General features: G+C 45.9%; 1 long non-coding RNA gene across 2 annotated transcripts; it reads left to right on the top strand.

Moving 5' to 3' along the window:
* The first annotated feature begins 11,325 nt into the window (after positions 1-11,325).
* On the top strand, positions 11,326-24,517 carry LOC119867438. Of its 2 annotated transcripts, none has more exons than XR_005383535.1 (3): positions 11,326-11,452; positions 12,025-12,126; positions 24,256-24,517. It is a non-coding gene; the product is annotated as an uncharacterized LOC119867438 (long non-coding RNA). The 2 variants fall into 2 exon arrangements; XR_005383536.1 differs by lacking the exon at positions 24,256-24,517 and adding an exon at positions 12,431-13,425.
* The last annotated feature ends 787 nt before the right edge of the window (positions 24,518-25,304 follow it).

Below are 25,304 nucleotides of genomic sequence, written 5' to 3'. Positions count from 1 at the left end.
AGAGCTTTGCCTACCAGGTTCAGAAATGATTATCGCCTAGGTTTGTGCTGATCCACCTAACTCATGCCTTCACAGTTCTTCGTGCCTTGCAGAACAAAGCGAAACACAGGCCTGACAATGAAAGAAGCCCACTCGCACTCGGGCAGGATGCTCTCTTGTGGGGAATGAATCTGGACAAAGCAGTGACCACAGGAGCAAATAAGAATAGGTTGTAGGTTAGACATAGTCTGGTTTGAGTATTTTCTTAAACCAAGCACATACCTACGATGTCATGTGTTGTATCTTCATCCATTATTAGTTTTTAAATATTTTAATTTTATGTAATCTCTACATCCAACATGGAGTTCACACTCACAATCCTGACATGAAGATCCCTCGACCAAGACACCCAGGCACCCCGTGCCATGTTTTATATCTCTTTGCTTGCTTGCCTATCTCTGCGTCCAACTGGAACATTGAGTCCGTGACTGGGGAGCTTTAGCTTCCTCTAAATCCCAGAATTGCCTGCATATCCCAATCCGAGAACGACATTTGCCATTGAATGGCACTTTAAATCAATCGTCAGTAAAATGACTACTGTAAAGGAAATTGTCAACGTTTAACGTGTGTGCACCCCGCCCTGGGCTCCTAGGGAACTTATGCCTTCTTGAACATTTATCAAGGTCCAAATGACTCCTCCAAACCTAGAGTGTGGGCTCAATTTCTGCCCTGACACATGCTGTATGTCTGGTTCAATTAATAGGTATCAGTTCATCAAAGGGAGCCTGGCCGCTCAGTGTGGTTGGTAAGAACAGGTGACTCTTGATCTTGGGATAGTGAGTTGAAGCCCCAATTTAGGTGTAGATTACAGAAAATTAAAATCTTTAAAAAATCAATCAATCAGTTGATTGGGGAGACACAGCTCCAGATCCCACAGGGGCAGGCAGGCAGCTGACAGGTCTTCGTACAGGATCATAAGCAGCAGAGCACAAATTCAGAACTTTCAGAAGTCGGCTAGTGTGGGGGACGCACCATCCTTAACAATGCTCAGGTGGCGAGGCGAGGTGCAGTCCCAGGAGCCAAGGGTGTGCTTAGGGTCCCCGGGGTCGCAAGGACGGTGGTGCCAACTGTTCCCAGGCACAGGAGTGGGGAAATCCTGAGAGCATTGGGACTAGGGTCCAGCATTCCTCCCTGTGTGGCCATAAACTGCAAACCACTGTGTAGTCATGGGTCCGCTTTACTTGGTCATAAGTGGGAGTTGACCCTCCGGGTCAGGAAGAGTACAGGTGTCCACCACGGGAGGCCCTAAAATTTGGAGTTTTGAAACTCAGTCGCTTCTTTGAGATAAAAAAAAAAAAAAAAACTCGGTCACAGGCAGGGTGAACTCAGGGTTCCGACATAAACTGTAGAGACAAGAGGGCTTGATGGCTCTTCTGTGTAGGGTCAATGCAGACTGGGGGGCGGGATGTTCAGCTTCAGGGCCAGAGAACCCAGGGCCCCCACCCTCATCCCATCCATCAGCACTTTGAGTCCTCAGGGAGCAGCACAGCGCCGCCTGGTGGAGGCCTGAGGTGTTTATACCGAGCCCCACCTCTGAGCACAGCAGGTGCATCTCCACTAAGGCAAGTGTGCACCTGACAATCAATAACCGACCTCTCCCCCAGGAGACCCCCGCAGACCACTGGCTGCCACCAAGAGTACTGATCACAGAGGCCTGCAAGGCTTCAGCTGTATGGAGAAAGTAAGATCTAGCTTCCTTTGTACTTTGTTCTTTTTTATTATTATTATTATTCATTTATTTTCTTCATTTCTTTTATATTAAGTGCTTACACTCGGTTGTTATGTACATACTCATATATTTCTTATTTTTATTACTTTCAATGTACTTTAAATTTATTTCTTATTTTGGGTCTAGAGTCTTCTAATAATTAATAATTAACAAGCAGGCCGAAACACACCCAGGAATTACTGTTTTGGGGGATTTTGCTCTTAGTGTTGTTTTTCCTGTTTTTTCTTTTTCTTTCTTCCTTCTTTTCTGGAAAAAATAATGAGGTGGAGAAATTCACCTCCAAAAAAGAACAGGAGGTAGTACTCACAGACAGGGATTTAATCAATGCACACATAAATAAGATGTCTGAACTAGAATTTAAACAGTGATTATAAAAATAGTACCTTGGTTGGAAAAAGCGCTTAGAAGACACTACACAAACCCTTACTCTAGAGATAAGAGAACTAACATCTAGTCAGGCCGACATTAAAAATGGTATAACTGAGATGCAGTCCCAAGAGGAAGCCCTAAAAACAAGAAAGAGAATGGACCACAGAGGCAGACTTAGGGAACTCGGCCTCTTATTAAACAATGAGATTCACATGATAGGAGACTCAAAAGATGAAGAGAGAGAAAAAGAGGCACAAGTTTTATTATTTTTTTAAATTTAATTTAATTTTTTAACTTTTTATTTATTTGTTCATTAGAGACACACAGAGAGAGAGAGAGGCAGAGACACAGGCAGAGGGAGAAGCAGGCTTCATGCAGGGAACCTGACGAGGGACTGGATCCCGGGCTCCAGGATCACGCCCTGGGCTGAAGGCGGTGCTAAACTGCCGAGCCACCTGGGCTGCCCACAGTTTTATTTGAACAAATTCTATAAACTTCTCTAATGAGAGGAAGGACCCATACAGTGAAACCAAGAGCACAGAGAACTCCCACTAAATTCAACAAAATCCGACCATTGCCAAGGCACATCAGAGTCAAATTCACCAATTACACACATAAGGAAAAAATCCTGAAGTGGCGGGGCGGCGATAATCCTTAACCTACATAGGAAGATGAATCCAGTTTGCAGCAGATCTGTCCAAACAAACATGAAAGGCCAGAAAACAGTGGAAGGAAATATTCACTATGTTGAATGGGAAAAGTATGCAGCTGAGAATTCTTTATACAACAAGGCTATCATTCACGATAGAAGGAGAGATTAAGAGTTTCCCAGATAGATAAAAAAAAGAGTTCATGGCCACTAAACCATTTCAGCAAGAAATTTTTAAGGGGCACACTTCTAGTGGGGGGAAAAAGGGACCAAAAGCAACAAAGTATAGAAAGGACCAAAGAACATCACCAGAAACACCAACTCTACTGGCAACACCGAGGCTCTCAGCACTCAGTTCATATCTTTCATTATCACTCAAAATGTACATGCACTAAAGGCCCTAACTAAAAGATATAGGGTATCAGAATGGATGAAAAGACAAGATCCACCCATATGCTCCCTACCACATGCTCAATTAAGACCTATAGACAGGAACAGATTGAAAGTCAGGGGATGGAATATCATGTATCTGCCTAATGGATATCAAGAGAAAGATGGAGGACACATACTTACATCAGACAAACTAGATTTGAAATGAAACACTGGTGGCTCAGTGGTTGACTATCTGGTAGTGGCTCAGGGTGCGATCCTGGAGTCCCAGGATCGAGTCCCACATTGGGTTCCCCTTGGGGAGCCTGTTGGTCCCTCTGCCAATGTTTCTGCCTCTGCTTGTCTCTGTGTGTTTCTCATGGATAGATAAATAAATTAAATCTTTAAAAAAAAAACAGAAAGAAGAAACAAATACTGGACCAAGAGAGCAGAAGGGCATTAATTCATAATTAAGTAGACTATCCATCAAGAAGATCTAACAAATGTAAATGCTTATGCCTCCAACATGGGAGTACCTAAATATATAAACCAATGAACAACAAACACCAGAAACTCACTGATAGTAATGCAATGACAGGGGATTTTAACACCCACTTATGGCAATGGACAGATCATCTAAGCAGAAAATCAACAGGGGAACAATGGGTTTGACACACCAGACCAGTTGGACTCAACGCATATATTCAGAATATTTCATCCGACACCAGCAGAATACACATTGCTTTAAAGTGCACTTGGGACATTCTCCAGAACAGATCACATCATGGGCCACAAATCAGCCTCAGCAGGTACAAGAAGATTGAGATCATACCAATAACATTTTCAGACCACGACACTATGGAACTTGAAGTCAACTGCAAGAAAAAAATTTGGAAAAATTTGGAAATGTGGAGATTAAAGAACATCCTACTAGAGAATGAATGAGGCAACCAGGAAATTAAAGAAGAAATTTTAAAAATATTTGGAAACAAATGAAAATGAAACTATATTTGTCCAAACCTCTGGGATGCAGCAAAGGGAGTCCTACGAGGGAAGTACATAGCAATACAGGCCTACATCAAGACACAAGAAAAGTGTCAAATACACAACTTAATCCTTTACCTAAAGGAGCTAGAAAAGGAGAAGGAAACAAAGCATAAGCCTGCAGAAGAAGGGAAATAATAAAGATGAGAGCACAAATAAACCATACAGAAACAACAACAAAACAGTAGAATGGAATAAGGAAACAAAGAGCTGGGATTTCAAACTAAGTAATAAAATGGATCAAGCCGGAGCCTAAAAACAAGGGGGAGTATCCTGTGATTCTATATACTGTAAATCCCTGGACTTCCCCCTGGAACTTTCCAGTGCTGCTTTGTCAATAAATTGCTTTTCTCCTGTCCCTCTACCTGGTCTTCTGGGGGAGTGGTCTGCTGTGCTGATTCTCAGGTGTGAGCACTTGGGGGAGCTGCTCAGCCCCCTGCCTGGTGCAGGGCTCAGTGGGAGTTGTTGATCCTGTTTATCCTGTGAGGCCACTATGAGGCTCAGTGGGGGACATTTATCCTGTGAGGCCCCAGGAGGAATAACAAAAGCGGTAACTACCACAGCTCCCAGTACACAGGGGCCTGGATGCTCTTGGGGTGGGGGTGTTGATCTGCACAGCTCAGGGCACCCAGCTGCAGGAGCATCCTGGCTGTCTTGGGCCCTCCTGACTTCTGCCTGTATCAGGGGGAGCGAAAGAGTCTGGTCTGTGTACCCCAGGACCCTGGGCTCAGGGGCCTGCGCTCCTGGAATGGAACTCCAGGGCTGTGCAGTCCCCTCTGCAGGAAGCCACCACCTGGGCCTCTGCCTGAGCTGTTCCAGGGGCCCAGCTGGTCACTTGCTGCTGGAGCCAGACTTATCAACGAGAAAGAGAAAGGACCTAAATAAATAAAATCTCAAATAAGAGAGGAGATAGCTACACCACAAAAGAGAATGCAATGAAAAACTATATGCCAGCACACTGGGAGACCCAAAAGACATGGACAAATCCCTAGAAATTTACAAATGACCAAAACTGCAATAGGAAGAAACAGAAAATGTGAACAGACCCATAACTGGCAAAGACATTGAATCAGCAAGGCACCTGGGTGGCTAAGTGGTTGAGCATCTGCCTTTGGCTCAGGTCATGATCCCGGGATCCTGGATCAAGTCCCACATCAGGCTCCCGCTGGAAGCCTGCTTCTGCCTTTACCTCTGCAATTCTCTTTCATGAATAAATAAAGTCATTAATAAATGCCTATCAACATAGCAATAGCATTTTTTCACAAAGCTGGAACAAGTAATCCTAAAATTTGTATGGAACCAAAAAGGTTGAAATAGTCAAAGTGGTGATGGAAAAGAAAACCAAAGCTGGGCCATCACAATTTCAGACTTCAAGTTATATTACAGAGCTCTAGTGATCAAAGAAGTATGGTGCAGGCACAAGAAGACACGCAGACCAATAGAATAGAATGGATAACCGAAACACGATACAAACTTGTAAGTCTATGCTCAATTAATCTTCAACAAAGCAGGAAAGAATATGCAATGCCAAAAAGACCGTCTCTTCAACAAATGGTGTTGGGAAAACTAGACAGCCACACGCAGAAGAATGAAATTGGATCACTTTCTTACACCATATGCAAAAAATAAATTCAAAAATGGATTAAAGACCTAAATGTGAGACCTGAAACCATAAAAAGAAGATGAAATACACAGTAATTTAGAAACCTATAGAAAACACTTAAAACAAAGTAATAATACACTTTGGCCATTGGATCTTTCTAGATATGCCTCTGAGGCAAGGGAAACAAAAGCAAAACTAAACTATTTGGACTTCATCAATTTGAAAAAGTTCTGCACACGAAAGGAAACAACCAATGCTAAAAGGCAACATACAAAATGAGAGAAGATATTTGTAAATGACATATCCAGTAAAGACTTAGTATCCAAAACATATAAAGCAAATATAAATCTGAGCATCCTAAACACAAATGATCTAATTGAAAATGGGCAGAAAACACGAATGGGCATGTTCTCTAGCAAGACATCCAGATGGCCACCACACACATGAAAAGACACTCCACATCACCCATCATCAGGGAAATGCAAATCAAAACCACAATAAGATATCAGCTGACACTTGTCATAATGAATAAAATTAACAACACAGGATACATCAGGTATTGGTGAGGATGGGGAGAAAGGGGAACCCTCTGACACTGATGGTGGCAATCAGACAGATGCAGCCTGTTGCATACTGTGGAAAACAGTATGGAGATTCCTCTAGAAGTACAAAATAGAACTACCCTACGATTCAGAAATCACACAACGAGGTATTTACCCAGAGGATGAAAAGTACAGATTCGAAGGGGGACATGCAGCCCAAGGTTTATAGCAGTGTTATCAACAACAACTAGCCAAATTATGAACACAACCGAGGTGTCCATCGACAGATGAATGGGCAGAAAAGATGTGGTCAATATAACACCACAGTATCACTCAGTCATCAGAAAGAATGAAGTAAAGCCATTTACAATGATGTGGAAAAAGCAAATAAAATGCTAACTGAAAGAAGTCAGAGAAAGACAAATACCATACAACTGCATTCATATGTGGATTTTAAGAAAAACAAACTGGCAAAGGGGGGAGATGAGAGAAGCAAACCAAGAAACACATTGTTAACCATAGAGAAGAAACTAATAAATACCAGAGGAAGGTGGGGGGGAGGGGGAATGGTGGATGGGGATGACGGAAGGCACCTGGGATGAGTACCAGGCACTGTATCCAAGGGTTGAATCACCATCTTGTACATCTGAAACTAATATTATACTGTGTTAACAAACAGGAATTCAAGTAAAACTTTAAAATAACAATTGTTAGTATTGATGACACAGGTGCACAGAACAGATAAAAAGAGTAAGGAAATTGAAAATCCAAATAAAGAGTATTTAGAGCCACATATCCCCTCCTTAGCTCAGCTCAGGAGATGCCTGCCATGTCTATTCTCACCCAAGCAGAAGCCTGGAGTTTGATTCTCTGGGAAACCCCTGACTAGATGGATGCCAAGCACAGACCCTAACCCAAAACCTATAGAAAACACTTAAAACTAACCCACTGAAGATACTAGGAGTCCCAGTGCCAGGAACATGCCTGGATCCAGTCTTTACCTGTGTACAGACACTAACCATAACCCTAATCTTAATCCTGACTTTCACTTAGCCTAAAGTAGACTTATCGGTAACTGAAAACCAAACACAAATCACTAGCCACTAATCCACACACCTAACCGTGACTCCAACCATAACCCTAAATCTAAACCCTAATCCTAACCCCTAACCCTAACCCTAACCCTAACTCTAATCCAAGCATAATTTATATTTTACCCTAATCTTTAACCTCAACCCTAACCCTGACTCCAACCATAATTCTAACCCTACCTCTACCCCTAACAGCTAACTCAAACCATAACCCTAACTCCTAATCGTAACGCCGAACTCTGTCCAATAACCCCTAACCATACCCCTTGACCCTAAACCCTAACTCTACCCTCCCCCAACCCTAATCCTCACCCCAATCCTAAACACTAAAACCTAACCCTCTCCCTCTAACCCTAACCCTACCTCTGCATGTAACCCTACCCCAAATCCGGAACCCTAGCAGTAACCCCTGAACCTAACCCCTTAACCATAACCCTAGACAAAAACCCCTAACCCTAACCCTAACCATTTTCCCTTAACCCCCATCCCTAAATCCAAACCCTCACCCTAACCCAAACTTCTAACCCTAACCCCTAACCCAATTTTAACACTAACCCTAAACACTAACACCTAACTCCTAACCCAACCCCATCCTTACCCTAACGCTAACCCTAAAGGCTAACCTTAACCCCTAACCCTAAACACTAACTGTAACCCCTAACCCTAACCCTAAAGAAAACACTTAAAACTAACCCATTGAAGATACTTGGAGTCCCAGTGCCAGACACATGCCCAGAACCAATCACTACCTGTGTACAGACAGTAACCCTAACCCTAATCTTAATCCTAACTTTCACCTAACACTAGACCTATCACTAACTGAAAAACAAACATGAATCACTAGCCCCTAATCCATACAGCTAACCATGACTCCAAACATAAACTTAATTCCTAACCTTAATCCTTAACCTAACCTCTGACCTCTAACCCTAACCCTGACACCAACCATAATCGTAATCCGAACTCTACCCCTAACCTCTAACTCAACTCTAACCCTAACCCCTAACTGTGACGAGTACCACTAACCCTAACCCCTAGCCCTAAACCTTAACTCTACCTGAACTCCTAACCCTAGCCCCTAACCCCCAATTCTAAACCCTAAAACCTTACCTTAACCTTCAAACCCTAACCCCTGACCATAACCCTAACCCAAACCTCTAACCCTAACCATTAACCGCTAACATGCATTCCTAAACTCAAACTGTAACCCCTAACCTTAAAACTAATCCTAAACCCAAACCCTAACCCTAAACCTCACCTTAACCCTACCCATACCCTAACCCCTAACCCAACCCTAACTCCTAATCCTAAAACCTAAAACCTAACCGTAACCCTGTAACCCTAACACTACCTCTACCTGTAACCTTACCTCGAACCCAGAACCTATCCCATACCCTAGTCGTAGCCCCTAACCCTAACCCCGAACCATAACCCTAACTATTAATCCCTAACACCTATCCCTCAACCCAAACCCTAACTCCTAAACCAAACGTAACAAAACTGAAATCCTAACACTAACACCTAACTCCTAACCCAACCCCAACCCTAACGCTAACCCTAAACACTAACCCTAACATTAACCCTCACTTTAACTCAACCCTTACCTTAAGCCCTTACCCTGACCCCTAAACCCTATCCCTAAACCTCAACCTTACCCAAACCCCTAACCCTACTCCCTACCCCCTAACTCTAACATTAACTCTAACTTATCCCTTACCTGTGGTTTTGAAGAGTCCCTGCTGATGTCTGCGTGGACCCGACCAATGTCTCCAGAAGCCTCCACAGCGGGTTTTGAAACACCAATTTCTGTAGGCATGTCGGGCCCTCCGTCAGCCCCATACTCACCACCACGGATCCTGAGGAGGCCAGGCTCCCCCCTGCGTGGACGTGGCCCCACCTCTGCCCGAAGCCTCACCCCGGGGACCGAGGAGGCCGGGGCTGCTGTCAGAGTGGCCGCGGCCCCACGTGCTCCCCAAGCCTCCCCAGCGCGGGGGCTCCTGTTCCTGCAGGTGGACAAGGCCCCTGCACCTGCCAGCCCCCTGGGGCAGCGCCTGCGCTTGGGCGCCCCCTGCAGGGTGTTCAGGCACCGCAGGAGCCCTGTAGGAGGCGGGGTCCTCACTGCCAGGGCCCCACCTGCCTCCTTCAAGGCTCCAGCTGAGTCCTAGAAGCTTTGCAATGGCTCACTGACATGTGCTACAATATCTGGGCTCCTCCAGAAATACTTAAGGAACAAGGAATTGGAACCCAGAGGATATGAAGTGAAATATGTGGCAAAACTTTTACAACTTCCACCAAAAGTCACTCAACATTGTATGTAAACTTAAAACACGCAGCTATCAAAACATCAAAAATGCAGCATAAAAGAAAATCTACATGACCTTGAATTTGGTGGTGCGTTTTAACACACAACACCAAACACGATCCAGAAAAGATAAAAACGTAATGTGAGCTTTACAAATTTAAAACTGCTACTCTGTGAAAGGCATTGCCCAGGGAACCTAAAGATAACTCAAAAACTAAAGAAAATATGTGTTCAAAACACATATCTGATATTCAAACTATTTAATTTTTATTCAATCTACACAAAAAACCCCTCATAACAATAAGAACACAGATAACTTAATTAACAATGGGTGACTATCTGAGCAGACACCTGGACAAAGATGAGACACAGATAATAAGCAAGCCTACAAAAGTGCGCTCTACATCCTCTAGCATTAGGAAGTTGCCAATGTGAACAACAGTGAGATGGTGCTACACACCTTTTAGAAATGCTATATATAATAATTATTATATATTATTTATAATAATATTTTATTATTTGACAGAGAGTGAGCAAGCAAGTAGGGGCAGAGGTAGGCAGAGGGAGAGAGAAACAGGCTCCCCGCAAAGCAGGGACCCCAATGCGGGGCTCCATCCCAGGACCCAGGGATCATGACCTGAGCCAAAGGCAGACGCCTAACCAGCTGAGCCACCCAGGTACACCTAGAAAGGCTAAAGTCCCAGAAAGGAGGATACTAGTTGCTGGAAGGTGGTATATGACAGGAACGCTCCTTCATGCTGCGGATATAAACACGGTTGCTTTGGAGGAGATTTTAGCAGTTCTTTCCAAGGCTAAATAAATCTCACCCGAGCGTCCAACAGTCACACTTCTAGTATCTAGACAATTGCTTTGAAAAAAACTGTTTCCACACAGTTTTGTAAAATCTTACAATCACTGCTAGGAAAGAGTTTAGCAGTTCTGTCCAAAAAATATTTTGCATACAATTACCACATAATTCAGTAGTAGCACTCCTGGGAATTTATTCTAGAGAAATGAAAATTAAAAAGAAAAAAGCATTTACACACCCAATACACATATGAAGGCACCTCTGCAGAGATGATAAAGATTTCTCAAATGTCTTCGATGTTGATTTTTAAAAGATTTGAGAGAGCATGCAGTGAGACGGGCAGAGGGTAAGGGAGACTCTGAAGCAGATTCTCCCCGCTGTCGGGGCCGAGCCCCACCTGAGGCTCCACACCACAACCTCGAGATCCTGAACTGAGCCAAAATCAAGAGTAGATGTTTAGCTGACTGAACCACCCAGAAGCCCCTCAAATGTTCTTAAGTGCAAAATCCATGCTGTGAACCCTTGGGGATGGAAGGACAGCTGGGACACCCAGTCTACCTAGAAGGGTGGTGAGGCCTGGAGGGACTGAAGGGAGGAACTAAGGATGTGGGAGGGTGCCTGCAACCCCTTCCCATCTGGCATGAGACAGGACCTCCCCGCGCACCCTTGGCCTTCAGGGTGCCAGGCTAAGTGCTGACTGGACCCCCGACCTACAGTGATGACACGGGACCCCATTGTGGGCGGAACTGTGGTGCCCCAGGGTTCCACCACTGCCTGGCACTACTCTGCGACCCCAGGCAGTTGGAGGCACCTGTGCTCTGGATTTGCTCACAGTGCCCAAACTATTCCACTCTCCCCAGTACCCCAGTGTATAAAGTGTAGGTGCTCACAAAGCGACAGGTCACAGGTGAGTAGAGTTTCTCCCTGCACACCTCGGGTGTGGCGCCTGTGGGTCCCAGTAGGGGTGCTGGCATCCTGGGTTGTGGTGAGAATGCACCGAACCCCGTGTGATGCCTAGGAGGCATCTCCTGCAGCCCTTCCACAGCTCCATGGGATCAGAGCTGCCTCCCTCCTACCCCAGGCCAGGGAAGGAGGCTGCGGTCAGGGCTAGGGCAGCTCATTCGGGACCCCTACTACCTTGTAAGCCTCTTCTGTGCAGGGGAGACTCAAGTCATGACCTTTCCAGCCAGTCCTAGGTACATAACCCCAACATGTGATGACCAATCCTCCCACCCTATGGTCTGGGGTGGACGATCAGGGCTCTCTGGGTCCTTCTGGTCCATGAGCAGGCTTGCTCTTCACAAACTAGAACATGGAGGTCCTCGTGCTCCCCCCCAGATCCTCCCTCAGGCTATTTACAAAACACTGTATACAGGGTGTGTAGTTTGTTCACACTTTTGCTGGCATAAGTTGTTAATTTTGATTAAGTCCAGTTCATTGTTTTTTCCCTTTGGTCGTTGTGCTTGTTGAATCTAACAGAAACCTTCAGTCTGCTCCAAGCCCGCAGGAACACTCACCTGAAGCCATCCATAGCCATCTCAGCGCCAGCTCTGAGTTGGGACACGTCACCCCAAGTATCAGGTCAGCAGTTCCCCTAGCCTCCTGGGCTCCCTTGTGCTCCTGGTAAGGAGGTGGGAGAGCTCTGTCCTCTGAGCATGATGGCGTGTCCTAGGACAGTGGCTGGGAAGGTGGATGGTAGGTGGGCGAGCTACAGACAGTCAGTGCCCATGAGTTATCCTCTAGCCCAGCATGTCCCCTGGGAGCTATGGTGTTGTCTCCACACTCCAGTCAGACAGATGAGGACCTGCCAACAGGGAGCACACAGACGCTTGTGTTCTCTGAAGGTTTTCATACGGTGTCATCCTTGCATGTGTTTGGTTTGTAGCACCAGGCAAGAGGACCTAGAGACCCTGCGAGCCTTGGAAAGGGCTGATATCATAGCCGAATACCATCAGCTGAGGCCCAGACAAGTACCATAGATGCTAGAGAACCCACTAGAGGTGGGGACCCTTCCTGCAAGGGCAGGTGAATCCCAGGAATGGATCAGAGGCAAGCATGACAGGTCAGCCCAGAGAAGGACCACAGTCACCAGGAACAAATGAGATGCTGGGGATGGACCCAGGCATCAGGAGCAAGTGAGGGTCCATCTTGGATCTTAGACACCAGTAGCCGATGAACCCAGGTGGGGATCACAGTCACCAGGTCCCCATGAGGCACAGGTGGTTGTATACTTAGGTATGTGGCAGCAGGTATGGCCCAAATGGTATCATAAGCAGTAACAGCAATTATGTACTGCGTGAGGATCATAGCAGAGTCCAGCCAATGAGAACTAAGGGGTGTTGTTGCCAGTAGGAGCAGGTAAGGCCAGGTGGGGATCATAGTCCTCAGGTGCTCCAGATGTCCAGATGTATAGCCAGCCAATAGAGATGAGACCCAATCAGGGATCTGAATCTAAGCTGAGAAGCGAGGGCCCAGGCAGAGATGAAAATCAGAGGAGCAGAGCCTGATGGCTGGGGGCATCAGGTCTGGGGACAGCTGGCCAGGAGCATCAGAACCAGGTGAGGCCCAGGAGAGGATCAGAGCCAAGGATGAGCCTGGTCAGCCCAGACAAGGACCATAGTCACTAGGAACATTTGAGGCCCTGGGGACTGACCAGGGCATCAGTAGAAGTGAGGGTCCATCTTGGCTCCTGGTGATTGGTAGCCAATGAGCCCAGGTGTGGACCATGGTCACCAGGTCCAGGTGATGCTCATGTGGGGACCGGTCACCAGATCAGGTCAGGCCCAGGTGGGGATCATCTCTGGTAAAGCAGATAAGGCTGTCAGGCTGCTTCCATTGGGCAAACAGTCCCTTCTTCTCATGCCCAGCGAATCTGAGAGGGCCCTGATCTCCCTCAGGATTCCGGGGAGAGGAGATATTCTTTTTTTTTAATAAATTTATTTTTTATTGGTGTTCAATTTACCAACATACAGAATAACACCCAGTGCTCATCCCGTCAAGTGCCCTCCTCAGTGCCCATCACCCACTCACCCCCACCCCCCACCCTCCTCCTCTTCTACCACCCCTAGTTCGTTTCCTAGAGTTAGGAGTCTTTATGTTCTGTCTCCCTTTCTGATATTTCCCACACATTTCATCTCCCTTCCCTTATATTCCCTTTCACTGAAGGGAAATGAATGAGGACATACAATGTTTGTCCTTCTCCGATTGACTTACTTCACTCAGCATAATACCCTCCAGTTCCATCCACGTTGAAGCAAATGGTGGGTATTTGCCGTTTCTAATGGCTGAGTAATATTCCATTGTATACATAAACCACATCTTCTTTATCCATTCATCTTTCGATGGACACCTAGGCTCGAGAGGAGATATTCTGTTCCCTCCTTTCCCCATGTCCCTGCCCCAGATCAGTCCCCACCTGGGTTCCGCTCTGTTTCAGGCATTCTGAGTAGGGTCCCCACGGGATCCTTGGGATGATGCTGACCTGTCACCATGGAATGTCACAGACAGAGCTTTCTGCCCCCTTCATCCATCTCAGGTGGGGGTTTGCATTTGTAGGAATGCCTCTCTGGAGGCTGGCCCATGCCCCCTGATCAGGACCTCGTCCCCTGGAGCCCTTTGAAGACCATGACTTCACTGGGCTGGAGCTGAGTGACCCAGGAGGCAAACGCGGGGTGTGGGTTGGAAGAGAGCTGGGCCTGGGAGCCGGCCCCTGGGCACTCAGAGAAGTGGCATCCATACCTGCTGTGGGGAGGTCCAGGTGTGTGCCTCCTGCTTTGGGTTGGGGGGTGTCCTGTCCTTCAGCAAGGACTCCCGAGTTAAGGGGCTCTGGGACGATAGCCTGCTTTCTATAGGAGGATGGTCTGGTCTGGGGCGAATCGGAGGGGTGCTCCTCACTCACACCCCCAGGACAGGACCTCCACAGTCCTGAAGGTTTCTGCGGAGCTGCAGGTAGATGCCAGGGACACAGCAACATCAGGTAGGGAGGGTGGGCAGCAGAGGAAGGGGCCGACCAGCTTGGGCAGGAAGAGGGAAGAGGAGGAGGAGGAGGTCACCTTGGGTCGCAAACGAGGGAAGAAGGAGGACAGCCCAGTGGCCTTGGTCAGAGGGGAGGAGGCTTCTGATTCTACGGCCCCACAGGAACCTCACGGAGGCTGCACGATTTTCCCAACACCACTTATTGAAGAGACTGTTTTTTTTTTCCATTGGATATTCTTTCTTGCTTGGTCGAAGGTTAGTTGACCAACTTCTTTTTAACAGTAAGGAATATTTTGTCTTCATATTTTTTCTGTTCAAATACACATAAAATAATTTTTACCTTTTAACCGTTTTAAGGTCTACAATTCAGTGGCTTTATGTACATTCACAATATCAGGTGACCATCACCACTCTCTAGTTTGGCAACATTTTCATTATTCTAAAATAAAATGCTCTGCCATGTAGGTGATTCATCCTCATTTCCTCCCCACCCCCAGCCCTGGTAACCACTCCTCTGCTCTTCATCACTGTGGATTTACTTCTTCTGGGTATTTATATTTATATATATTTATATTTCATGTAAATAGAATCCTACAACGTGGACACTTTTTTTTGGCTCCTTTTGCTCGGCATAATGCTTGCAAAGCTTCCCTATGTTGCAGTGTGTATCAGAACTTTGTTCCTTTATATAGCTGAATAATATTCCATCACATGAGTGTGCTACATTTTCTAGTATTATACTATGTTAACAAATAGGAATTCAAGTAAAACTTTAAAATAACAATTGTTAGTATTGATGACACCAGTGCACACAAGAGATAAAATGAATAAGGAAATTGATTTCCAAATAAATCGTATTTAGAGCCATATACCCCCTCCTTATCTCAGCTCGGGAGATGCCGGCCATGTCTATTCTCATAGACAACTATAGTTCTCATAGACAACTATATCAAACTATAGAGTTTGATTCTATAGTGATGCCTCTGAATGGATGGATGCCAAGCAGAAACCCTAACCCAAAACCTAAATAAAACACTTAAAACTAACCCATTGAAGATACTAGGAGTCCCAGTGACAGGAAGATGCCCAGATCCAAACTCTACCTGTGTAGAGACAATAACCCTAACCTAATCTTTATCCTAACTTTCATCTCGCCTATCCCTGGACCTATCACTAACTGAAAACCAAACACGAATCACTAGCCCCTAATCCATACATCTAACCATGACTCCAACCATAACCCTAAACCTAAACCCTAATCCTAATCCTTAACCTAACCTCTGACCTCTAAAATCTAACCTTAACCCTGACACCAACCATAATCCTATCCCTAATTCTACCCTTAACCTCTAACCCAAACTCTAACCCCAACCTCTAACTGTGACCAATACCCCTAACCATACCCCCTAGTCCTAAACCCTAACTCTACCCGATCTCCTAACCCTAGCCCCTAACACCCAATCCAAACCCTAAAACCTAACCTTAACCTTCTAACCCTAATCCCTAACTGTAACCCTAACCCAAACCTCTAACCCTAACCATTAACCCCTCACAACCATCCCTAAACCCATACTGTAACCCCTAACCCTAAGAATAATCCTAATCCTAAAATAACCCTAAACTTCACCTTAACCCTACCCTTACTTACCCTAACCCTAACCTTACCCTAACTCCTAATCCTAAAACCTAAAACCTAACCCAACCTCTACCTGTAACCCTGCCTTGAACCCAAACCCAGAACCTATCCTAAATCCTAGTCATAGCCCCTAACCATTAACCCCTAACACCCATCCCTAAACAAAACCCGAACTCCTGACCAAACGTAACACTAACTGAAACCCTAACCAAAAGAAGTTAGTCAACTAACCTTCGACCAAGCAGGAAAGAATATCCAATAGAAAATACAGTCTCTTCAGTAAGTGGTGTTGGAAAAATCGGGCAGCACATGCAGAAGAATGAAACCAGACCACTCTCATACGCCATACTCAAAGATCAATTCAAAATGGATGAAAGACCTAAAGGTGAGATAGGAACCCATCAAAATCCTAGAGAACACAGGTAGCAACCTTTTGACCTTGGCCACAACAACTTCTTGCAAGACAGGTCTCTAAAGGCAAAGGAAACAAGCAAAAATGAACTGTTGGGAACTTCCTGAAGATAAAAATCTTCTGCACAGCAGAGGAAACAGTCAACAAAACTAAAAGGCAACCTACATAATAGAAGAAGATATTTGCAAATGACATAATGATAAAGGGCAGGTGTCCAAGATCTCTAAAGAACTTGTCAAACTCAACACTCAAAAACAAAAAATCCAATGAATAATGGGCAGAATATATGAACGGACTTTTCTCCAAAGAAGACCTACAAAAGGCCAACAGGCATGTGAAAAAAGCTCCACATCACCTGTCATCAGGAAATGCAAATGAAAACCACAGTGATATACCGCCTCACACCAGTGAGAATGGCTAAAATTAAAGGACAGGAAACAACAGATGTTGGCAAGGATCTGGACAAGGGGGAAAATCTTGCACTTTTGGTGGGAATGCAAGCTGGTACAGCCTCTCTGGAAAACAGTATGGAGGTTCCTCAAAGAGTTAAAATAGAGCTACCCTATGACACAGAAATTGCACTACTGGGTGTTTACCCCAAAGATACAGATGCAGTGAAACGCCAGAACACCTGCACCCCAATGTTCACAGCAGCAGTATCCACAACAGCCAAACTGCGGGAGAAGCCACGATGTCTTTGGACAGATGGATGGATATAGAATATGTGATATATATGAATGTAACTCAGCATTCAAAAAGAATGAAATCTTGCCATTTGCAAAGACATGCATAGAACTAGAGGGTATTATGTTAATTGAAATAAGTCAGTCAGGAAAAAAAATTACGATATGGTTGCACTTCTATGTGGAATTAAAGAAGCAAAAGAGATGGACATCTGTGAAGAGAAGGGGAAAAAGAGGATGACAACAGAGAGGGAGGAAAAAGAGTCTCTTAATCATAGGAAACAAACTGGGGGTCGCTGGAGGGAAGGGGGTGGGAAACAGGGTAACAGGGGGATGGGCATGAAGGAGGGAAGGTGATGTCATGAGCATTGGGTTTTATATCCAACACCTCTTGAATTCTACCTCTGAAATGAGTAACACACTATATGATAATTAATTGGATTTAAAATAAAATTCTCAAAAAACATCAGTTGATCATATCAGAGTTAATTTCCTTCCAGGTTCTCTTCTGCTCAATCCGATTATGCCAGGACCACACCATTGTGGGTCTGATTTTTGTTAATTAGGCTCCTTCCCTCATTCATAGCCCAGCTCAGGGCTTGAACTCATGACCCCGAGATCAATACCTGAGGTGAGACTGAGAGTCCTATTCTTAACTGACTAAGCCAGACAGGACCCTAGAGTCACACAGTTTTAATTCTGTGGCTCTGTGACATAGTTTGAAATAGAAAAGTGCAGCATCCAGCTCTGTTCTGCTTCTCAGTACTGTTTTTGCTGTCCAGGGTCATTTGTAGGGGCAGACAAAAGTTAGGGTTCTTTTTCCTATTTCTAAAATCTGCCACCATGATTTTCATAGGAATTCCATTGAAAGTGAGGGTTGTATCAGGGACTATCGACATTTTCACAAGAGGAAGGCTCCCACCCCAGGAGTCCCAATGTCTTCCCAAAGTCTTCCAGTTTTCAGTGTACCAGCCTTTCCCTGCCTTTGTTCAGTCTCATTATTTTGTTCTTTTTGATGCTATGGAGAATGGAATCATTTTCTTATTTTCCTTTCTGAGTGTTCATTTTTGGTACACAGAAAGGCTCCCAATCTTTCTACGTTCATTATGTGTCCCCAAGTGATGTCACTCATTAAGTCTAACAGTTCTGGTGGAGCTTCTAGGGTTTCCTGTTTCTAGTACTGTGTCTTCTGCAAATAGGGATAGTTTGACTTCCCCCTTAAAGGTGTGGATGCCTTTTCTTTTCCTTGTCTGTTTCCTATGGTAGGACTTCCAGGGCTAAGAGGGGACTTCCTGGTCTTTTTCCTGCTCTTAGGGGAGACGATTTCAGGTGTTCATCATAGAGTACAATGTCAGCAACAGGCCTTTCTACATGGCCTTTATTCTGTTGATGGAAATGTCCTCAAAACATACTATGCTCAAAATACACTATGTTGTATTCTGTCAAATGCTTTTTCTGCCACTATTGTGATGACCGTATGCTTTTTGTCCTTCTTCTTGTTAATGTGATGGTTCACATTGACTGATTGCCAGAGAGGAAGTGGATGTGAGATGGGCAAAATAGATGAATATTAGGAGCTGTAAGCATTTGGTTCTCAAATATATAAGCCACAGAAATTTAGAAAGTACAGCCTAGGCAATGGAGTCAGTACTATTGTAACTTTGTACGGGGACAGATGGAGACTATACTTGTCATGGGGAGAGCTGAGTAATGTACAGAATGGAGTCACCAAGTTGTAGCACTGAAACTACTGTAACATTGTATGGTGACTATACTTCAATAAATATTAATAGGGGTTTCTGATAGAAATCACGGTTTGTCCCTGAAAGGCATTTACACAGCGGTTACACATATGAAGGCACCTCTGCAGAGATGATAAGATCTCCCAAATGTCTTCAATGTTGATTTTTAAAAGATTTGAGAGAGCATGCAGTGGGAGGGGCAGAGGGAAAGGGAGATTCTGAAGCAGACTCCCCACCAGCCGGGGCCCGAGCCCCCCGTGAGGCTCCACACCACAACCTCGAGATCCTGACCTTAGCCAAAATCAAGAGTCAACATTTAACCGACTGCACCACCCAGGAGCCCCTCAAATGTTCTTATGGGCAAAATCCATGCTGTGACCCTTGAGGTTGGGCAGACAGCTGGGACACCCAGTCTACCTAGAAGCGTGAGAGGCCTGGAGGGCCTGAGGGTGGGAACTACGGATGTGGAAGGGTGCCTGCATCCCTCCCACCTGGCATAGTGACAGGACCTCCCCTCACACCCTTGGCTTTCAGGGTGAAGGACTAAGTGCTGACTGGACCCTGCTGACCTACAGTGATGACATGGGACCCCATTGTGGGTGGAACTGTGGTGCCCCAGGGTTCCACTGCTGCCTGGCGCTTAGTCTGCGTCCACAGGCAGTTGGAGGCACTCGTGTTCCAGATCTGGCTCACAGTGCCTGAGCTATCCCACTCTCCCCAGTACTCCTGCGTATAATGTGTAGGTGCTCAAACAGCGACAGGTCACATGTGAGTGGGAGCTGCTCCCTGCTCCCCTCGGGCCACTGTGGGTCCGTTGGGTCCAAGTGGGGGAGCTGGCCTCATGGGCTGGGGTGAGAACACACCGACCCCCTTGTGATGTCCATGAGGCAGCTCCTGCAGCCCTTCCACAGCTCCACCAGGTCAGGGCTGCCTCCCTGCTACCCCAGGCCAGGGAAGGAGGCTGTGGTCAGGGCTCAGGCAGCTTATTGGGCCCCCCACTCCCCTGTAAGCATTATTCTGTGCAGGGAAGACCAAAGCCATGACCTTTCTAGCCTGTCCTAGGTTCATGTACCCTGGCAGGTGATGACCAATTCCCCCATTCTGTGGTCCAGGGTGGACAGTCAGGGCTTCTGGGTCCTCACGGCCCATAAGCAGACTTGCTCTTCACGAACTGGAACATGGAGGCCCTTGTACTCCCTTCAGAACCCCCCACTGACTATTGACAAATCATTGCACTCAGGGTGGGTAGTTTGGTCAAAATTTTGCTGGCATAAGTTTTTAATTTTTTTTCATTTTTTTATTAATAAATTTATTTTTTATTGGTGTTCGATTTGCCAACATACAGAATAAAACCCAGTGCTCATCCCGTCAAGTGCCCCCCTCAGTTCCCGTCACCCATTCACCCCCACCCCCCGCCCTCCTCCCCTTCCACCACCCCTAGTTCATTGCCCAGAGTTAGGATTCTTTATGTTCTGTCTCCCTTTCTGATATTTCCCACACATTTCTTCTCCCTTCCCTTATATTCCCTTTCACTATGATTTATATTCCCCAAATGAATGAGACCATATAATGTTTGTCCTTCTCCGATTGACTTACTTCACTCAGCATAATACCCTCCAGTTCCATCCACCTTGAAGCAAATGGTGGGTATTTGTCTTTTCTAATGGCTGAGTAATATTACATTGTATCCAAAAACCACATCTTCTTTATCTATTCATCTTTCGATGGACACCGAGGCTCCTTCCACAGTTTGGCTATTGTGGACATTGCTGCTAGAAACATCGGGGTGCAGGTGTCCCGGCGTTTCATTGCATCTGTATCTTTGGGGTAAATCCCCAACAGTGCAATTGCTGGGTCGTAGGGCAGGTCTATTTTTAACTCTTTGAGGAACCTCCAGACAGTTTTCCAGAGTGGCTGCACCAGTTCACATTCTCACCAACAGTGTAAGAGGATTCCCTTTTCTCCGCATCCTCTCCAACATTTGTGGTTTCCTGCTTTGTTAATTTTCCCCATTCTCGCTGGTGTGAGGTGGTATCTCATTGTGGTTTTGTTTGTATTTCCCTGATGGCAAGTGATGCAGAGCATTTTCTCATGTGCGTGTTGGCCATGTCTATGTCTTCCTCTGTGAGATTTCTCTTCTTGTCTTTTGCCCATTTCATGATTGGATTGTTTGCTTCTTTGGTGTTGAGTTTAAGAAGTTCTTTATAGATCTTGGAAACTAGCCCTTTATCTGATCCGTCATTTGCAAATATCTTCTCCCATTCTGTAGGTTGTCTTTGAGTTTTGTTGACTGTATCTTTTGCTGTGCAAAGGCTTCTGATCTTGATGAAGTCCCAATAGTTCATTTTTGCTTTTGTTTCTTTTGCCTTTGCAGATGTATCTTGCAAGTTCCTGTGGCCGAGTTCAAAAAAGGTGTTGCCTGTGTTCTCCTCTAGGATTTTGATGGAATCTTGTCTCACATTTAGATCTTTCATCCATTTTGAGTTTATCTTTGTGTATCGTGCAAGAGAGTGGTCTAGTTTCATTCTTCTGCATGTGGATGTCCAATTTTCCCAGCACCATTTATTGAAGAGATTGTCTTTCTTCCAGTGGATAGTCTTTCCTCCTTTATCAAATATTAGTTGACTATAAAGTTGAGGGTCCACTTCGGGGTTCTCTATTCTCTTCCATTGATCTATGTGTCTGTTTTTGTGCCAGTACCACACTGTTTTGATGACCACAGCTTTGTAGTACAACCTGAAATCTGGCATTGTCATGCCCCCCAGCCATGGCTTTCTTTTTTAAAATTCCACTGGCTATTTGGGATCTTTTCTGATTCCACACAAATCTTCAAATGATTTGTTCTAACTCTCTGAAGAAAGTCCATGGTATTTTGATTGCATTAAACGTGTAAATTGCCCTGGGTAACATTGACAGTTTCACAATATTAATTCTGCCAATCCATGAACATGGAAAATTTTTCCATCTCTTTGTGTCTTCCTCAATTTCTTTCAGAAGTGTTCTATAGTATTTAGGGTATAGATCCTTTACTTCTTTGGTTAGGTTTATTCCTAGTTATCTTATGCTTTTGGGTGCAATTGTAAATGGGATTGATTCCTTAATTTCTCTTTCTTCATTCTCATTGTTAGTGTATAGAAATGCCACTGACTTCTGGGCATTGATTTGTATCCTGCCACACTGCCAAATTGCTGTATGAGTTCAAGCAATCTTGAGGTGGAGTCTTTTGGGTTTTCTACGTAGGGTATCATGTCATCGGCGAAGAGGGAGAGTTTGACTTCTTCTTTGCCAATTTGAATGCCTTTAATGTCTTCTTTTTTGTCTGATTGCTGAGGCTAGGACTTCTCGTACTATGTTGAATAGCAGTGGTGAGAGTAGACTTCCCTGTCTTGTTCCTGATCTTAAGGGAAAGGCTCCCAATGCTTCCCCATTGAAAATGGTATTTGCTGTGGGCTTTTCATAGATGGCTTTTAAGATGTTGAGGAATGTTCCCTCTATCCCTACACTCTGAAGAGTTTTGATCAGGAATGGATGCTGTATTTTGTCAAATGCTTTCTCTGCATCTATTGAGAGGATCATATGGTTCTTGATATTTCTCTTGCTGATATGATGAATCACATTGATTGTTTTACAAGTGTTGAACCAGCCTTGTGTCCTGGGAATAAATCCTACTTGGTCATGGTGAATAGTTTTCTTAATGTCATAAGTTTTTAATTTTGATGAAGTCCAGTTCATTTCTTTTTCCCTTTGGTATTTGTGCTTGTGGAATCTAACAGAAACCCTCAGTCTACCCGAAGCCCACAGGAACACTCTCTGGCAGGCACATCCACTGCAATCCCAGCACCAGCCCTGGGCTGGGAGACGTCACCCCAAGCATCAGGTCAGCAGTCCCCGCAGCCTCCTGGGTCCCCTTGTGCTCCTGATAAGAGGGTGGGAGAGCTCTGTCCTCTCAGCATGATGGCATGTCTGGGACAATGGTTGGGAAAGTGGACTGTAGGTGAGCCAGCTACAGACTGTGAGTGCCCATGTGTGATCCTCCAGCCCAGCACATCCCCCTCAGAGCTATGGGGTTGTCTCCACCCTCCAGTCAGACAGATGTGGACCTGCCCACAGGAGGCACACAGACGCATGTGTCCTCTGAAGGTTTTTATGTGGTGTCATCTTTGGATGTGTTTGGTTTGCATCACCAGGCAAGAGGACTTGGAGACCCTGATGGCTTTGGAAAGGGCTATTTATCATAGCCAAATACAAACAGCTGAAGCCCAGACAAGTATCATAGACACTAGAGCACCCACTAGAGGTGGGGACCACCCTGCAAGAGCAGGTGAGGCCCAGGAGGGGATCAGAGCCAAGGATGCACCAGGTCAGCCCAGACAAGGACCACAATCACCAGGAACAAGTGAGACCCTGGGGATGGACCTGGGCAGCAGTAGCAAGTGAGGGTCCATCCCATATCCTAAACATCAGTTGCCGATGAACCTATGTGGGGATCATAGTCACCAGGTCCAGGTGAGCCTCAGGTGGGGACCAGAGTCACCAGGTCAGGTCAGGCCCAAATGGAGATCATCTCCGATAGAAGCAGGTAAGGCTGTCAGGCTGCTCCCTGTAAGCAGACAGGCCCTTTCTCTCATGCCCAGCCAATCTCAGAGGATCCTGAACTCCCTCGGGATTTAGGCGAGTGGAGCCATTCTGCTCCCTCCTTTCCCCATGTTCCTGGCACAGATTTGTCCCCACCACAGGGTCCCCTCTGTTTCAGGCACGCTGAGTAGAGTCTCCATGGGATTCATGGGATGATGCTAAACCCTGCCCCTGCCCGACCACAGGCAGTGGGAAGCCCCTGCCTTCCCTGGGGTACCCTCCCCTCTGAGTGCCCTGGGCCCAGACAGGGGGTTGTGGGGTCGGGCCTGGGCCTCAGGACTCTGTGCCTCCTGCCTTCCAGGGAGAAGGAGCTGCCCGGCCTCAGCCCCCTCGAGGCCAAGGTGAGAGCCCGTCCTGGGCACCAGGCAGTATTGGGCAGTGGGCGTGGGGCCAGCTGTCCACATACCCCACCCCCCAGGACGTCCCCAGGGGTGTCTCCCCAAATGCCCTGTCCCAGTGCTGCCAGGGCTGCTGGGAACGCACCCCAGACCCCCAGCCATGGTCAGAGGGAAGAGGTCTGTGCCTTCCTGGCTCCTCTGAGTCCCCACAGGGAGACTGGACGCGGCACTGTGCGCCCACGTCCTAGGGCTGGAGGCTCATCTGCTGCCCATGCATGTCCTTTTCCAGAAACATCACCAGCAGACCCTGCAAATGGAAAAGTGGATAACAATGCTCAGGAAATGGGGCCACTATCATCACAGCGAGAAGGTGGGGCCCTGCATGCCCTCGAGGTCACTCTGTCCTCTGGGACCTGGGGGCCGCCAACAGCCTCCTCCTGCCTGGCTCCGGGAGAGTCCCCTGCCTGGGGTGAGTCTGCTGCTGGAGCCAAAGCCTCCGCAGGCCCAAAGACGGCGGCGAGGGTAGCGACAGGTCAGTCACAAGGAAACTATCAGGGAATAGTTTAAGAAGAATTTCAGCTTTGGGTGCTGATAGTGGAGCTGGTGCTTCTTCCTTGAGTCTTAGGGAGGATAATTAGTCTGCATTTTTGGTTTACAAGACCAAGGTAATAAGTATACTAAAAAGACTCTTCATTTTAGGAGATTGTTTTCGATAATGCTGATAGTTGGTAGTAGGACTAGGAGGATAGTAAAGTATAGAATGGAGGCGATTTGGCCGATAATGATGAAGGGGTGTTCTACTGGTTGCCCTCTGATCCATGTTAGTGTGAGTAGATCAGCTGTTAGTAATCAAAATAAACATTGACTGAGGGGTCGGAATATTATTCCATGTTGTTTGGATGTGTGAAGTAAGGGGATAATTGCTAGAATTAGGATAGAGAATACTAAGGCAAAAAAAAAAGGCAAAAAAAATATTAAGGCGAGAACCCCTCCTACTTTATTGGGGATGGATCATAGGATGGCATAGGTGAATAGGAAATATCACTCAGGTTTAATGTGTGGGGGAGTGTTGAGGGGATTTGCAGGGATATAATTGTCTGGGTCTCCTAGTAGGTCTGGTGAAAATAAAACTAGCGACATTAGTACTAGAATTAGGAGTAAAGCCCCTAAGATGTCTTTAATTGTATAGTAAGGGTGAGATGGGGTTTTGTCTGAGTCGGATGTGATTCCTGAGGGGTTGTTGGATCCAGTTTCATGCAGGAATAGGAGATGGACTATTGCTAGGGCTGTGATGATAAATGGGAGGATGAAGTGGAATGCGAAGAATCGTGTTAAGGT

The sequence above is a fragment of the Canis lupus genome, chromosome 34 (genome assembly GCF_011100685.1).
Source record: "Canis lupus familiaris isolate Mischka breed German Shepherd chromosome 34, alternate assembly UU_Cfam_GSD_1.0, whole genome shotgun sequence".
In the NCBI taxonomy this organism is placed as follows: Eukaryota; Metazoa; Chordata; class Mammalia; order Carnivora; family Canidae; genus Canis; species Canis lupus.
Note: the sequence above shows the minus strand (reverse complement) of the source record. Positions and strands in the feature narration are given on the sequence as shown.